Genomic DNA, 18,164 nt, shown 5'->3' with positions numbered 1-18,164 from the left:
GGATGGAGACTCCTGCACTGGGGAACTTCCTGAGCCTCATCCTGCACAACTCTTCCTCTGACTGTAATTTTGTCTTTTGGAGAAAGTCATAAAATTGTACCAGATAGCATGTAACCTCTTCAGTCCAGCTTATTTCACTTAGTAGCATACCAGGTAGGATTCATCTCTGTCTCTACATAGGTTGCTAGTTCATTCTTTTCTATTCTGTGTTGATTGTGCATTCAACTATGGGAGGACTTTCTTATTTATGATTTGATCAGCATCACAGAGCTGCTGTGCATAACTACATGCTAGTTTTGTTTTGACATATTTTTTTCAAAACACTTGTCTAAATGTAGATAATTTATAGGGACACTGTCAGGTCATGGATTAGACTTGTTTTGCTTTGGGAAGTCCTGGCACATCATCTTCCAAAGTGACTGTGCCACATGTTCTTCTAGTAATGTCTCAGACTGCTGGTGTCTCACATCCTGCTGTTTCTTAAAGATCAGCAGTTCTAATAGCTGTGCCATGCTACCTCCCTATTATTTTAATTTATGATTCCCTGATGATATGTGATGCCAAGCATTATTTTGTATAACTATATGCCATCTTTGTATTTTCTTTGGTCATGTGTTTGTTCAGATATTTACTCATCTTAATTGGGTTTTTAGTTGTTGATTTTTAAGAATTCTTTGTATATTTCAAATAAAAAATTCCTTTCAGAAATGGGTATGTAAATAATTTATCCCAGTCTGTGACTCGTCTTTTTTTTTGGGGGGGGGGGTGTGCTGGGGATCGAACCCAGGGCCTTGTGCTTACAAGGCAAGCACTCTACCGACTGAGCTATCCCCCCAGCCCCAGTGACTTGTCTTTTTGTTATCTCTTTCACATAGTAGAAAATTTAATTTTTTTGTGTGTGTAGTGCTGGGGGTTGAACCCCAGGTCTCACACAAACTAGGAAGTGCTCTACCACTGAGTTATATCCCATCTTTTAAAATTTTCCCAAGCAGGCCTCATATTTGCAATCTTCCTGCCTTAGCCTTTTGAGTAATTGGGATTATTGGCATGCAACAGTGCACTAGGTAAAAATTTAATTTTATAAAGTCCATGTTATCAGAATTTTTCTTAAGTCAATTGACTTTTAGTATTGTAAGTTAAAACTCATCACCAAGGTCTGGGGAAGTAGCTTGGTGTTAGAAAGTTTGTTCAGCATGTGTGAAGCTCTGCATTCAATCCCTAGTACCAGAATACATACATATACCCTCATCACATGGATTTCATTCTGTTTTCCTCTAGTTTTTTTTTTTTTAGTTTTCTCACATTTTAGTTATGGACCATTATAAGCTAATATTTGTAGGAGTTTCTATTTGTGTCTAAATTCATTTCACTCAATATGGTTTCCAATAACTCATTTAATCACCATTTTTTAAAAGTCATGGATAATGGGTTTCATTTTGGTTTGAATTTCCAAAATCATGACCTTGAATAATCTGGATACAGTACCAAATATCACCCATTTCTCAGGAATGCCAGGAGGGCTGCCCATAAACCACTGAATTGCAGCACTCTGTACTGGGTCCTAGTAGCTACCAGAGGCTGCCTTCCTGGATCTGGCAGTATCATTATACTGATATGGTGGTGAGATAATGCTAATGTGTCATCCTTGTGTAGCCTCTAATGCTAATGCATTATCCAGAGTAGCCTTTGATGCCAATGTGTCTACATGTGGCCTCTGATACCAATAGAGCATCCATAGAGTGGCCTTAAACACTAATATAACAGCTGCTATATTAATATAATGTCTACATCATGGCCTTTAATACTAAGATAATATTTACAACATGGCATATAACACTAATATAATAGCTTCCTGTGGCCTCTAATGTTACTATTCATACTCTTTAATGGGATATTCATATTGTAGCATCTAAGACTAGTATCTGTCCAGTGGACTTTAGTACTAATATAATCTCCATAGTATAGCACCAAAAGCTGATATAGCTGGGCGTGATGGCACAGGCCTGTAATCCCAGTGACTCAGGAGGGTAAAGAAGGAGGATCACAAGTTCAAAGCCAGCCTTAGTAATTTAATGTGGTCCTAAGCAACTTAGTGAGACCCTGTCTCCAAATAAAATATAAAAAGCACTGGGGATGTGACTCAGTGGTAAAATACCCCTGGGTTCAATCCCTGGTACCCCAAACAAACAAAAAACTAACCTGATACAATAGCTACCCTGTGGCATTTCATAGTAATAGAATATCTATAATGTACAATCTAAAACTAATAGCTGACCTTTGGTCTGTAATACTAATACAATATGCATGTAATAACATCTAAAACAAGTACAATGACTGCCTGTGGCCTTTAATACTAATCTGATATCCTTATTATAGCATCTAAAATTGATATGACAGCTGCTCTGTGACCTTTAATATGAATAAAATGTCTATTTTATAACATCTAAAACTAATATAATAGTTGCCCCATGGCCTCTAATACAAGTAAAATATACATACTATAACATTTAAAACAAATCCAGTATCTCCATGTGATTTTTAATACTAATAAGATATCTATAGTGTAGCATCTAATGCTAATATAATAGCTGCCCTGTGTCCTTTCATGTTCTTATGATATCCATAGCTAATATAGTTTAGATATGAGTTGTCCTCCAAAAAACTCATGTGTGAGACAATGAGAGAAAATTTAGATGTGCAATGACTGGGTCGTGAAAGATTTAACCTGATTATCCACTGATAGGGATTAACTGGATGGTAACTCTAGGGTGTAACTGGAGGAGGTGGGTAAATGGTGGCATTCCTTTGGTATTAACATTTTGTCCCTGGTGAGAGGAGCTCTCTCTCTCTCTCTCTCTCTCTCTCTCTCTCTCTCTCTCTCTCTCTCTCTCTCTCTTCTTGTTTTCCATGTACCAAACTGCTTTTCTCCTCTACACCTTTGGCCATGATGTTCTGCTTTACCTTCTACCAAGAGCAAGTGAGGTGGGCTGGGTTGTAGCTCTGTGGTTGAGTGCTTGCATAGCATGTGTGAGGCACTGGGTTTGATTCACAGTACTACATATAAATAAATAAAATAAAGGTCCATTGACTGGTAGCACAAAGAGACCTGGTCAGATGCAAACTTCATGAATCAGCTGTTTATTCAGGAATGAATTTTCATGCAGGGACAGAGTGGGCAGGAATGGGGTGATGCCATTGATTCACTTTCCTGGTAGAAAATGAGCCACTGAAGAAAGGAAGGAACTGGTGAGTTAATTAATGAGCATGCCAACTTGGGCACTCAGGAATTTAGGGTCTGTTTTACTGGGCAAAATGGATCAGTGGTCAGTTTGGGTACTCAGGAAACAGGTTTGTGAGAATTTGAATATTTGTTTTTACTGAGCAATATTTTTACTGGAAGAAGAATGGAGAGTCTTGGGTCAGTGTTCAGTGCTTATCTCTTTCCCTTCAGGGTCCCATTGTACTGTCAATGCTTTGACTTCCTTTCTAGGGATTATTCTGTCATTGAGAAAGAATGCACTGGGAAAGAATCAATACTATTAATGTATGACTTTCTTTTTCACCCCCTTTCTTCAGGCCTCACTATTTTGGGGTTTTTCATTTTCCATATCCAACACTGACAACTGAAAAAATTTAAAAAAAAATAATAAAAGAGGAGGAAACAAATTATCTATCTTTGAACTGAGACCTCTGAAACTATGAGCACCAAATAAGTTTTTCCACCTTTAAAATTGTTCTTATCAAGTCTTTTGGTCACAGTGGTGAAAAAACTGACTAAAACAGAAATTTGTACTGAGAGTGGGTTTTTGTTATGACTAGCCCTGACTATGTGATTCAGAAGTCTTTGGAGTTGGTGTGTTGGGGGAGGAATTTTGAACTATTTAAAGATGCAGGTGGAGCTTAATGGTGGATTCTGGTGGGAACTCAGAAGTCTAGAATGCTAATAGGACTGTAGAAAGCAAAGACTGGGCTTGTAAGATTTCAGGGAAAGTGGACCCTATGGAAATTAGACTAGAGGGCATTCTTGTTATTATTTTAAGAAGTTTTCTCCATTTTACCTGTGTCCTGAGACATTCCATGAGACTGAATTGAAAGGTGATAGACTAATTAATCTGGCAGAGGAAATTTAAAGGCAACACAGCATTCAGGTGGTGACATGGAAATTGCTGGTGACCTTTAGCCAAGTTTGCTGTGGATCAGATCAGAAAACAGAGTAGAAAGATTTGAACAATTTCCAGTTTTCCCAGAAAAATGTAAAAATGGGGCTAAGGAAGTTGTGGTTGTTAAGGTCATTACAACCACTAAAGAAATGCTAAATTACTTTATCCAGAGATAATACAAAAGATAACCTGAAGGGCATTTTAGGATGGCAAGACCACCCCTATCACCAGCTCAAGGTTGTAAAAGTAAAAATTCTTTAAGAGACCATTTATGCACACTGCTTGCACAGAGCAGAGCTAGGAAGTTGTTTCACCATGCTAAGCTGCCCAGACACTCAGAAGGTAGTACAGCCATGGTCCCAGAAGTCTTGCCTACTGCTTGAGATGGTGGAAGAACTTGGTATCAACCACATGGTGCTGTTTCCTTAGGATTGCAGAACATTGGAGTTAGGAGGTTTCCACTGAGATTTCAGATGAAAACCTGGGAGGCCAGGCAAAGTGCAGCAGGGTTAGTCACTGTGGGTAGCCCCTGGGAGGGTGATATATGAAGTGAGAAGGAAGCTGGAACTGTAGTGGAGACTCCCAATATTAAGAGATGTCAGTACCATGGAAAGTCTGCCAAGAAAAACTGTGGAAATCAAACAGATATAAACTGAGTGAGTCTTGTGAGTTGCAAAGCCATAGGGCAGAGCTGCACAAGCCCTTTGGAGAGAGGCATATGCCTTAGATGCTGGATGTGGAACTATAGGTCTTGTTTGCCCAACTGAGTTTTAGTGTTGCTTTGGTCCCACTGGTATTGGTCTTGAAGATCAAGAATGGGTTCTTCTTCTCCCAGTTTTGAAGATTAAACACACAAGAAATGCTGAGCCAAGTATAGGAAGCCAGTTTTATTTAAGAAAGAAAGAGTTTTATTTAAGAAACCCTTATCTGGAAGAGAAGGGAGTCCAGAGTTGGGTGTCTGTGGGGGTGGGCATGTCTTGCTCTTTTTTAGACTCCAGAACCCCCCACCTCTTTCTTCTCCACATATGTGCCTAAGGGCAAGAAAGGGTAGGAGCCAGGGGATAATCCTGAGCAACTCCTTGTGCTGGGAACTGAGGGTGGCTTTTAGCAATCACGGTCTTCTCTGTTTGATAACCAGTCATTATCCTCTCTTGACCTCCATCATTCATTATCTACACTGACTACCAGGCCTTTATCCCCTGCCTCAGTTTGTGGAAGAAAGTGACCTATCCTGTCTCCTCAGGCCAGGCAGGGCTTCAGGAAGCAGATTGATTTTTTTGCAAAGAAAGCATGTGGGGAGTCAGTATAGTGGGATTATTTTATATAATTATTCTTTTAACCTCATGTTCCTACCATCCTCATCTATCTATCCTTTATACCACCCCTTCTTTAAAAGCCCCTGTGCCATTATATACTGGATAGTATGTAACTTGCTTTTGACTTTTATGGGGGCTCATGCTGAGAGTTTGCCTTGAACCTCAGAAGAGACTTTGGACTTGGACTTTTGAGTAATGCTCTTAAGAATATATGGTAGAGCTTTTGCCTAGAATATGTGAGGTCCTGGGTTTGATCCCCAACACCATATAAAAATGAATACAATAAAGGTATTGTGTCCATCTACAACTTAAAAAAATTTTTAAAAATGAATATATGGACTCTTGGAAACTAATCAGTGTGTTAATTCACTGGTCAACTTGATGATAATTGTAGGTAGGTAAGTTGTGGCTGGAGAGGGAGAGCAATGGAGGCATTCCTTTGGTAATGCATTTTGTCCCTGGTCTCTCTCTGCTTGCTATTGTCCATGTTCTAAACCACTTTCCTCCTCCTCACCCTTGGGTTGGGTGGTGATATTCTATCTCACTTCAGGCCAAGGGCCATGAATTCACTTTCTGTGAACTGAGACATTGGAAACTGTGAGTGCCAATTAAAATTGTTATTCTCTAAAATTGTTCTTGTCAGGAATTTTAAACACAGTGGCAAAAAAGCTTACTAAAACAATACTATACTATCTAGAAATAATATAATAGTGGCCCTTTGACCTTTTATGCTAATGTATCCATTATATAGCATTTAAAATTAATTTACTAGCTACCATATAATCTTTAATAGTATTTTGAAATCAATACTATAGCATGCAAAACTAATATAACGCCTGCACTATGGCCTTTATACCATTGCTGAAAGCTCGATCCTTGCCCCTGATGCCAATCCAATACTGAAGACATGATTTTGAGAAAAAGGAAAAAGAAATTTTATTGCTTGGCTAGCAAAGAAGAAACGGGACTCCTGTCCCCAAAACTGTGATTCTGTCCATCAGTAGGAACAGGGCACTTTTAAGAGGTGATTCAAAGGCTACATTCCATGGTTCTCTCTCTGGAGTTGTAATTCACTTGTTAATTTGGGAGATAGTCATTTCTGAGATCTTCTTGTACCATCCCGAAAGTCTGGGTGAGTTCATTCCTATGGTGAGTGTGTACTAAAGGACAGATAAATCTGCCTAAAATGGGGAAGAAAGATAATCCTGTTTCCCCCCGAGATTAGGGAGGGGGAGAGATTAGGCAGAAGCAGTGAGAGAGAAAGAGAAACATGCTCATTTAAAAAATAAGTTGCAGACTGGGGAGATAGCTCAGTCAGTAGAGTGCTTGGGTTCAATCCCCAGTACTGCAAAAAAAAAAAAAAAAAAAAAAAAAAAAAAAAGCATTGGCAGAGCAGCAAAAGCTATATTCAAAGCATAAAGTGAACCACAGTTATAATACTATTTTTGTATTAGTTTTATAGGCCACTGCATGGATATTAATATTAAAGACCAAAAGGCAGCTATTATATCAATTTTATAATCCATAATATGGATATAATATTAGTGTTAAAATGTGACAAGCAGTTTCAGCACCTCAGTGTCTCAGCAGAACAGTAGCTTTCTCCGGTGGAGGTGAAGTAGCATCAGTTAACTAGTTGTCTGCAGCAGAGAAGGGCAGCAGGTTACAAGGTCATTGAAGTGGAGCAGACTGACTACACCTCAGACATGGCCCAGTTCAACTTCCCTGAGAAGTCACTGATCCTGTTGGGCAATGAATGAGAAGGCATTCCTGTCAACCTGCTGAAGCCAGAATTGGGGACAAGCAGTTAGTGTAGAAAGAGGGGATCGGGTCAGATCAAGGAAATGGGGCCATGAAAGCCATGTGCTTCTGGAAGTTGGAGACTGCCCTGGGAGAATGGAATGTCAAGGACCTGCAGAGCCTATTGATTACCAAATTTACCTGTGCTTGTCGGGGACTACAGACAAGGAGATGCTAATTAATGCCCTCTGGGCCCTTGACTGACTGAATCACTTTGGTCCTCCCCTGCCCATGCTTCTCACTTTATGCAAAACTGGGCCTAATCACGTAGGCAGAAAGAATGGGAGAATAAAACCTATAAAAAGGACAAGATTTGCTCAACCCGATGGATTCTACATTTGGGTCCCCTTCTTCCACCCAGGAGAAGTCTGCTTTTACTTTTCTTTAATAAAGCTTCTTTCTACTCTATGTTTGCCTCAGTGTGCTTCTCTGGCATTATACTTCAACACCTGAGGAAGCAGGACTTGTCACCTGTAAACAGTGGTATCACTGCTGTGGCAACTGGTGTGTGTGTGTGTGTGTGTGTGTGTGTGTGTGCTGTGCAGATTCCCCAGAAGGGCATCTTATGCACACTGAACGTGCATGTGAATGGGGCCCTGCTGATCTGGAAGTACACAGGTACACAGGAGCCCCATCTCGAAGTCTGTGCTTCACCTCAGTGGTCATGGTGATACCGCCGTTTACCGGTGATGAATTCTGCTCCCTCTAATGTTGAAGTTTGAACACTAGAGAAGCACACCAAGATGAGCATATTAAGCAGGTTTTATTTAAAGGTAATAATACAAACTTCTCCTGGGAGGGAGAAGGGGGCCATGGCCAATGTTCTAAAGTCCCAAGAAGTGAGTGCACCCTACATCTTTTATAGGTTAAGGTCTCTTGTTCTCCAGTTCTCTCCCCCCTTATCTCTCTTTCCTTCCTTACATGACTAGGCCTGGTTTTGCAGGTGAGATGCATAAAGTGAGAAGTGGATGGTGCAGGGGAAAGGCCAAAATGATTCAACCAGGCAAGGGCCCAGGGGGCATTAATTAGCAGCTCCTTGCAGTCCTTGACAAGCACAGGTAAATTTGGTAATCAATGAACTCTGGAGATCCTTACATTCCATTCTCCCAGGGGCAGTCTCCAACTTGCAGAGGCACATGGCTTTCATGGCCTTCATTTCCTTGATTTGACTGGATCCCCTATTTCTACACTAACTGCCTGTCCCCAATTCTGGCTTCATTCCCCCATTTTGCTTTAGGAACTCCTTACTGCTGTAAGGAAAGGAGGCAACAACCACTCTGGCTGCTTCGAGCTGGAGGAGGGCAATGAGGGGCAAGCAGTTTGGAATTCCCTTTTAAAAATCTGGTCAATTGAGGGGTCCAAGGTAGAAGTCTGGTTGGGGAAGAGCAAATTGTAAAGTCATCTGGGGGTGGGTGCTTCTATGGGAGAGAAACAAAAATATGTGAGTACTGAAATGAGATTAGTACAAAATAAATGTTACAGCATCTGGAACATGCCAATGAATATCCTGAAGATGACAGAAGTCAATCCCAGCCTTATATTATATTATAGCTCCTTTAGTGCAATCCACTAGGAGGTGGAAGAACTGAGAAATTGTTCCCAAAAGCCTAACAAAGGCTGGAGAGGACAAGGCCTTTATTTGGGGACTTTAACATTGTCCAGGTTAAATGTAAACACAACATTTAACTCTTAATGTCATTGATGTCCCCAGAAAATATAGTTGAGCTACTTAATGTCATCTTATTTTTGTAAAATATCCCTTTATTGGTATAACCTGTGTTTAGTAGAGATCTCTATACTTCTGTTACTTAGGGCTAGATAATCATACTAGCAAACATAGATTAAGCCTACCTGTGTAGCTTAGGAAGGTCTGTAGGCATTAAACTGATGAAAAATTTCTGGCTCTGGCAGTTTCTCTTGATAGTTATCAGGCACATTTGCCTAAGAATCTTTCATTTGTAGCTTCTAGTTTTTATTCTAGTGGACTAACACAAGTGTATATTTTAAGTTATATTTAACTATTGTTTCTTTTACATGCCTAAGAATGGCTATATTTTGGTTTTAACTGTTTTGTTAGGTGTCTAAGATCAAGCTGGTCAAATTGACCTGTTCCTGTCTGTTAAGGAGTCAGTTGAGTTCCCACAGGGGTCACTCATGGAGAACTTGAGTGTAGCTTCTTAGCTCCTGTAAGAAGCTAAGAAACTACTCCAGACACAGGAACTCACATAAGAGGGTTTATTAAGCAAACAGAGTGTCTCCCTGCAGGGTAGGTGAGAAAATAAGAGGAAAACAGAGCATATGCAAGAGAGAGAGTGAAAAGTGAGGAGGAGAGAGAAAGAAAGTAAGTAGGAGAGAGAAAGCATGAATGTGAGGAGAAGAAGAGAGAGAAAATGGTGGGGAGCTATCCTTAAGCAGTCAAATTCCACAGGTTAACGGGACCAATAATGGAGAAGGATACTCGCAAGTTGACTGATGAACCAATAGCTAGCTAGGATGTTCACAGACTGATAAGAAGTTGGGAGGCAGGGAAATGACTGCAGTGTGAAGGGCGGGGGAGCAGCATTATATTGTATTATAGCTCCTTTAGTGCCATTTGCTAGGTAGGCTCTCCTTGATGAGGTGGCTTCCCTTGGAAGCATCAGGGATGTCTCCCTTTTTCCATGACCCTCCTCTGCAGCAGGTGCACTGATAGGCTTTTCATCCTCTAGTGACCTTATCAATCTCCCTGATTGGGAGGTCATGTGACCCAAAGTTGCAAAGTTCCTTAAAAAAGTCCTCTTGTTCCCTGGATTCAGGCTGACTGAGGGCAAGATCCAAATATTGGTTTTTCTTGGCCTCTATTATACTCAATCTCTAAGTTTGATCTTAACCATCCAGCAAGTCTCACTAGTCATAAAGTAAGAGTACTGGGCTTTAACTTCAATCTTTATAACTTTACAGTTATTTACCCTTTTATTTAACTGGAGTCTGTATTAGTACTGGAAGTTACCACTATCTGTTCTGTAGGTGATGGTTTATTATCACAAGTTACCTAGGTTGTGTGTTCTTGAAGCAGCAACTGCTGCAAAACATTAACAGGTAACAGCTTTACAAAATGAAATTAGCAAGAGTAAAAATATATTTAGCTTGTATGATAGTTATCTTGAATTTTGGCTGAACTATACATTATATCCCCTTTGTTTGAGATCACAGTAACAAAAACCAGTCTTTTGACTCTTAACTTTAAATAAGTTTAAGTCTGGCTTATTTTGGAGTTACTCTAACATGCTGTAAGGCAGGAGGCAGAGCCTTGTCTCAGGTAAGGTGTCGCGCTCCCCGCCCGCAGAGAGACACGACACCTGGTTCTTTTCAGCCTTTTTATTGCGCGCACCCCCTTCCTCTCAGTTCTTTCTTTGTTCTCCCTCTTTGAGGAACTTACACTCCAATATAAACATTACTGTAACCAATCAGCATTTGAGCACGAGGGGAGAGCATGAACAGATACAGGCAGTAAATGCAGACATGCAGTGATTATGCACTGTCCACGAGGGAACTCAACCAATCCCTGGAACTTCCTCAAAATGATGTCAGTTGTTTGTGCAAAAGCCAACCATACTGGCAGCCTGCCAAGCACCATCTTAGCCTTACCACACCTAGGGCCAGGGGTCCCGGGCACCCCGACAGCTCCCCCTTTTTTATTATAAAATTAAGGCTTGGGACCGTGTCTGTCTTAGGCGGAGTGGTCAACCACCGTCCTTACCCGTCATTGGATAACTGCAGAGCATGCTACAGCTCCTGTCTTAGGTTGGTACGGTGTCACCTCCTTCCTTACCCGTCTCTGACCACCGGTCCAGCATCGTGAGCCATACTTGTGGGGAACTGCCGGCCTCTAGGGCAGTCATGGCCTGATGAAAAATAATCTGGTCCATTTGTTGGGTGGCTCGTAGTTGTACAACCAGGCGGGTGAGGAAAAAGATACCAAAGAGGAGTAAAAACCCCAAAGTGTCAAGACTTGCCCACTGTTTACAAAATTGAAAGCAGAAAAAAACCATTTAGACAGCTCAGACATAGAAGCAATTTGTACCCTAGTAGAATTAACTTTGACAATTTTAGCCCTAAGTCGTGAGGTAAGATTATCAAATTGAGATGACCAAGTAGAAGTAAGATAGGCTGACAATTTTTTAGATAAACCAGCTGCGGTGCTGGAATTATCATATACAATGGGGGTAGCACAAACAGCTCTTAAAGAGTAAACACATCCCAGTCCCAAAAGTTCTTGTAATATGTCCACTTGTTCTTGTAATAGGTCCACTCTTTGATTCACCAGGAGAATGCCTGTTCTTAAATGTTGGTTTAGAGTTTTTAGAGTTTGTAAAGTTGTGGCAGTGTTTTCAGCTAAGCAGTTCACTGTGGTTGCTGTCTGTATAGTAGTTGTTAATGTAGCGGCTGCAGTCTTGACAGTAGCACTGGTAACTCTGTATCTGTAACAGAGACTGGGACTGGTGGGAAGGTAGGAACACACATTAAGTCTGCCAGCAGGAACCTAGAAGCATTTTAACATTGAGAGATAGCACAAATCTGAAGTACAATTGAGAGAAGCAGTTGTTTTGTTACATAGTTGAACTGTTCCTCCTAAGAGACTAAAAAGAGGTTGTAAGTTAGTTTATTCCGTGGAAACACACAAACTGAGCCACAGCTCCAGTAAAGCACCGGGTTATCCTTATTACCCAGAGTTAAAAAACCCCAAACAAAGAGACAAAGAGAAAGTTTATCTTTAGGGGACCTGAAGGTCTCCTTTATTCCCCCTTTTTGTTTATAAAGAGTATTTTTGAGGGTGAGATGTGTATGTTCAACAATACCTTGTTTTTGTGGGTTATAAGGTACATCTGTGGTTAGAGTTGTTTTAATTTTAGTGAGGAATTGGTTCTTACCAATTTTAGTTTTTAAAGAAAAATTTAGACTTTATAACATAGTACAATTTTTAACAGTTGCTTAATCATAATTGTATAAACCCCTATTTTTAAGACAATTGTTCTAAAGAATAAAACTTAAGAGACACAAAGTTAAGAATGAATTAGTGTTTTTAAGAAAACTTTGTTATTTTACCATGTCATTTTACCATATAGATTAAACTTTGGCTTATATCAGAACATTAGTATTTCACCTTAGGAAAAACCTTAAATAGCTTTAGCTGTTTTACATACATACAACTAACTTAGTTACACATAGACTTGTTGAAACTTGCCCTTTACTTACACACAAACTTTCTTAGCACTTAGACCCTCATGTATTCCATTACACAGGCACTTTGTTACCCAGAAACATTTTCTTCTTTTTTTTTTTTATTAAATATATTTTCAAACCCAGAACCTTTTATTTTCTCTTTCCTATTTGTTGACCCCTTTTTGTTCACATTCTGAAACAACTCTTATGAAATTTCTGAATTTAGATAAATTGCTCTATTTTAATAAGATTAAATATTTTGTTGTTTATAGTACTCTAATTGAAACACAGTTGAAACTTTTGGGACCCTTTGTATATAGAATTCCACTTGTTAGGACATAACTTTTAGTAACCTTGTTTTTAGTTTAGTGAGGACACAAAGTAATCGTAAACCCTTTTTATTTACCAACCTATGAAAACACCAATAATGTTTAAGTATGTTACCCCATGTAATTTAAGGAGTTAAAAGTACTTGATGTTATTTAACAATTAGCATTTTAACTTTGTAAATTAACCAGACATCTCTACAAACACATTTGAGTAATCCCATACATGTTAACTCCAATTTATTTATTTTATAAAAACCAAGATATCAGACAAGTGTCCTGAACAGGATCTGTTGCCTCTTTCCTGCTGAAGAAAAGTCCTAGAAGCAATTGATATTAGACATTTTATTAACATTAATATTTTATTTGCTTGACCACCTAGAGACTTGTGAGTTATTTTTAAAGACATTTTACTTTCATTAGTTTACCCAATTTAAATTGAACCCTTTTAAATCACGTGAATAAAAGTATTTGGATCCATTTTTAAATTTTAATTTTAAGAGCGCTCAGTTTTGACAAAACATGACATTAGACAGCACGACATACAAATAACATAAAATCAAAGGCCTTGAAACTTTATAGGTAAATGTTCATTGCAATGAAACAGATGTTCAAAAACTTCAGTTGAATAAAAAATAGAACTGATCAAAAAAATCATTAACCTAGGTATGCAGGATCAAAATTATGAGCTCAAAAATACAGCATTAAAGAAAAACAAAACAAATGAAGAATCCTAGAAAATAAGTTAGTTTTGTGTAGAAGTTTAAAACGGACACCTTTTTTTTTTTTCTTTTCTTCAGGTTACCCCCCCCTTCCCGCTGAGACTGCTGTAGTTTGCAGTCCAATGCAGGCTTTGGCAAGGCCAGGCAGGGGGGAGGGAGGATCACCCAGGACTTTTTAACCCTTTTTTTCCTGGTTGAGAAATTAGGTTAGGTTTGAATGCAGAAAATCATGAAACAATTATCTCCCAATACTTGTGGGGACTATGGCTACTATATTATGTTTCCACTGTGGAATATTTAATAGCCCCTCATTTAAAAACCACGGAGAGACCTTCTCTATGGTATCAAGGAACGTTCGAGCTGTTTTTGCTTTTAGTGGCGTTCCATGACTTTTTAGCAACTCCCTAAGAGGCTGTTGTATTTTAGTCTTAGACAGTTCTGTTCCTATGATTAAATCTTACAGCACTAAGAGCTCCAAGCACACAAACAAGCCACACAATTGATGTAACAAAGACACTTACGACACAGAAAATCTACCATCACTTCATACACACAGATAACACAAAACCCCTTGGCTAGTCACTGTTCCGTGAACCTTAGTCGCTGATCCGCGAACCTTTATGGCTAGTCGCTGCACCGCGAACTTTCTTTAACTAGTCGCTGTTCTGCGAACTTTTAAGGCCTTTTTACTGTTTAATTTACTTTATTAAATACTTACCTTATACTTACTCTAGAGTTATTTTTAGGGCTCCCGGGTTTCGGCACCACCTGTCGCGCTCCCCGCCCGCAGAGAGACATGACACCTGGTTCTTTTCAGCCTTTTTATTGCGCGCACCCCCTTCCTCTCAGTTCTTTCTTTGTTCTCCCTCTTTGAGGAACTTACACTCCAATATAAACATTACTGTAACCAATCAGCATTTGAGCATGAGGGGAGAGCATGAACAGATACAGGCAGTAAATGCAGACATGCAGTGATTATGCACTGTCCATGAGGGAACTCAACCAATCCCTGGAACTTCCTCAAAATGATGTCAGTTGTTTGTGCAAAAGCCAACCATACTGGCAGCCTGCCAAGTGCCATCTTAGCCTTACCACACCTAGGGCCAGGGGTCCCGGGCACCCTGACAGTAAGGCATGGCTATTTACAAATCTTAAGTGAAATGTTCTAATTCTGATGCTGATATTTGTTTCTTTCTTAAATATCATTTTAAGAAGCTTACAAATACTATTTCCTGAGTCTATATGAACTTCAATTAATACAATTTAACATTATATCTAAAACATGAATCCAAGAAAGGCTGAGAGAACTTTTAACTTTTCTTTTTTTGTAGCAAAGTGGCAAAATGTTTTTTGTATCACAATATTAACATTTTGTTGTTAAACAATTCAGGCTTTCATTAACTTTTAGAAATACCCCAATTTATTTATTTATTTATTTTCTATTAAAAATAGAAATGTCAATTTTTAATTGACATTTAAAATTTTTTATCTCAGTGTAAAAAGTAACAAATTCTACATATACCCTATTGATAACAGGTCCTATAATAGAACATTAAATGATAGAAATAAATCCCCAATAAAATTTACTCTTTATAAATTTAAAATTACCATTATAGACAAGTTTAGTTTGAAGAATAACAGCTTGATAATTTCCTGCTTTAAAAACTTGTATACCTGGAAAATATTAACACATTTAATATACAAAGAGTGACCATTTCACAATTACCTTGATACCCTTATATTAACCAAATTTAGTTTTTAAAGAAAAATTTAGGCTCTGTAATGTAGTACAATACTCTAACAGTTGTTGTTTAACCATAATTGTATAAACCCCAATTTTTAAGATTAATTGCTCTAAAGAATAAAACTTAACAGACATAATATTGAGTAAATTAGTGTTTCTAAGAAATCCTTGTCATTTTACCACATAGATTAAACTTTGGTTTATATCAGTACATTAGTATTTCACTTTAGGAAAAACCTTAAATAGCTAATTGATTGTCTCACATACATATAACCAACTTAGTTACATGCAAACTTGTTGAAATTTGTCCTTTACTTATGGACTTTCTTAGTACTTACATAGATCCTCATGTATCATCACATAAACACATTCTTACCCAGGAAGATTTTGTTCTTCACTAAATATATTTCCATATCTAGAACCTTTTATTTTCTCTTTCCTATCTGTTGACCCCATTTTTGTTCACATTTTGAAACAACTCTTTTGAAATTTTTGAATTTAGATAAAATACTCCATTTTAATAAGATTAAATATTTTGTTATTTATAGTACTTTAATTGAAACACAGTTGAAACTTTTGGAACCCTTTGTATATAGAATTGTACTTGTTAGGACATAACTTTTAGTGACCTTGTTTTCAGTAATGACACAAAGCAACTGTAAACCCTTTTTATTTACCAATCTATGAAAACATCAATAATGTTTAAGTATGTTACCCCATGGAATTTAAGGAGTTGAGAGTACTCAGTGTTATTTAATAATTAGCATTTTAACTTTGTTAATTAATCAGATGTCTCTACAAACACATTTGAGTAATCCCATACATGTCAACTCTAATTCACTCATCTTATTGTAAAAAACTCAATATATCAGACATGTGTACTAACAGTAGTTGCCATCTCTTTCCTGTTGAAGAAAAGTCCTAGAAACAATTGATATTAGAAATGTATAAACATCAACATTTTATTAGTTTGACCACCTAGAGACTTGCAAGTTATTTTCAAACACATTTTACTTTTATTAGTTTACCCAATTTAAATTGAACCCTTTTAAATCACATGAATTAAAGGTATCTGGATCCATTTTTTTTTTATTTTAATTTTAGGAGCCCTCAATTTTGATATCATCTACATACAGACAAAACATAACATTAGACAATACAACATACAAATAACACAAAATCAAAGGCCTTATAACTTTATAGGTGACTCTCCATTGCAATGTAACAGATGTTTAAAAACTCTAGTTGAATAAAAAATAGAACTGATCAAAAAAGTCATGAGCTCAAAAAATATAGAATTTAAGGAAAAAAAGCAAGAGTCCTGGAAAAATGATACGGCCATTAATTACTTTAGTAATGCACCATAAAATTTACTTTTTGCTGAAGTTTAGGTAAAACCTTTTGCTTTTTTTTTTTCCTTGGGTTTGAGATGGTCTCCTACTGAGCCTTCAGGCTTCCTTTATTTACATTTCAATGTAAGCCTTGACTGAGATCTGAAAGGAGCTGAGATAATAGGTTCTAGCAGATGCCTGAGGCATTCTAGCCATTTCTATCAGGACAGATTTGGATGTCAAAGAAAATTATGAGACCTTATTTTCCATTACTTTTGAGAATGAAACTTGTTAGGTCAGAATTTAGGCAACTGTAGGGGGTAGAGCTGAGCAGCTGGAACAAAGGCCAGCCCGCCAAAGGTGATCATCAAGTGGGCTAGAAAATTCCACTGACCCTTCACATCCACCTGTCACTCAGCAGGACTCCCCCTCCCATCCCAGTCTATAAAAACCCTGGGCAGCCAGGAACATGTGCAATTTTCTCCGGGTCCCTACTTGAGCTGTACCCCAGGGTTTTGGGAATTTTGTTCGAGAGCCAAATTCCAATAAAGCTTTCTTCGGTCACTTTCTGTCTGATTTTATTTGGCCACTAACCGTGCCCCTGAGCTTACATTTGGTGCTGAAACCCGGGAGGGTTTTTTTTTTTCGGGCTCCCCCACCTCAGGGTTGAGACCCAACCCCTCCTCAGAAGAACCAGGAGATTCCGGTCTGCCTCGCTCAGCTCTGCTCTGTTTTGCTTCATCCCGCTTCTCTTTATCTGGTACCAAATCACAGTAAGTTCCCTAGGGTTTTTCCCCATTTGCTGTTCCAATTTATACCCTCCGTTCTGCAGGAGGTCTGTCTATGGGCACCCCACAGACCCCGCCACAGTCCCTTCTGGGCTCTGGTTGTTGTGAAGATGTTCCAGCCTCCAGCTAGTCCCCCATTTATTCCATTTTTGTACCCCCAAAAGTCAAGAGACGTCTTGGCTTTTGGCCCATCCGCCATTTTCCGGTGTGCAGGAGTCAGAACTGGGACGCCTCTTCTGATTCTGGCATACCTGTCTGGGTGAAATTGGATGGCTAATGGGAAATACTGGGAGCTCATCAGATCCCAAAACTCCTTTGGGTTGTCTCTGCCATAATTTTACTAAACTGGGACTCCCCCAAGGCTTAAGCCAAAAACAGCTAGTTTTTTATTCGACTGTGGTCTGGCCTCAGTATACTCTAGATAATGGCTCAAGATGGCCACTAGAGGGCACTTTTGACTTTCAAATTCTCACTGACTTGGGCAACCATTGTCCTAAAGCAGAAAAGCGGCCAGTTTTTTATTTGACCCTGGTCAAGGCTCAGTATGTTTTAGATCTCAAGATGGCCACCAAAAGGCACTCACAACCATTTGCAAGCTTTCTTTTTGGAATTTGGTGCTCACCCTACTCCTTCTTCTACCTGTTCCACCACCCAAGTTCTCCTCCCCTGGGCGGTCCCAAACCCTGTCCCCTCCATGCTCTGGCCTCCTCTTCCTCTCCTCCTCTGACCAAAAACCCGCTCCCTCCTCCCGTGGATGCAACTCCTCCTTCCCTCC

The 18,164-nt window shown here is 38.9% G+C and overlaps 1 non-coding gene across 1 annotated transcript; it reads right to left on the bottom strand.

The window, feature by feature from the left end:
- Window positions 1-754: 754 nt before the first annotated feature.
- Trnat-ugu (transfer RNA threonine (anticodon UGU)) lies at window positions 755-835 on the bottom strand. The gene has a single exon. It is a non-coding gene; the product is annotated as a tRNA-Thr (tRNA).
- Between the last annotated feature and the right edge of the window lie 17,329 nt (window positions 836-18,164).

This window comes from Sciurus carolinensis, chromosome 5, assembly GCF_902686445.1.
Source record: "Sciurus carolinensis chromosome 5, mSciCar1.2, whole genome shotgun sequence".
Classification (NCBI taxonomy): Eukaryota; Metazoa; Chordata; class Mammalia; order Rodentia; family Sciuridae; genus Sciurus; species Sciurus carolinensis.
This window is presented reverse-complemented; position numbering and strand designations above follow the sequence as displayed.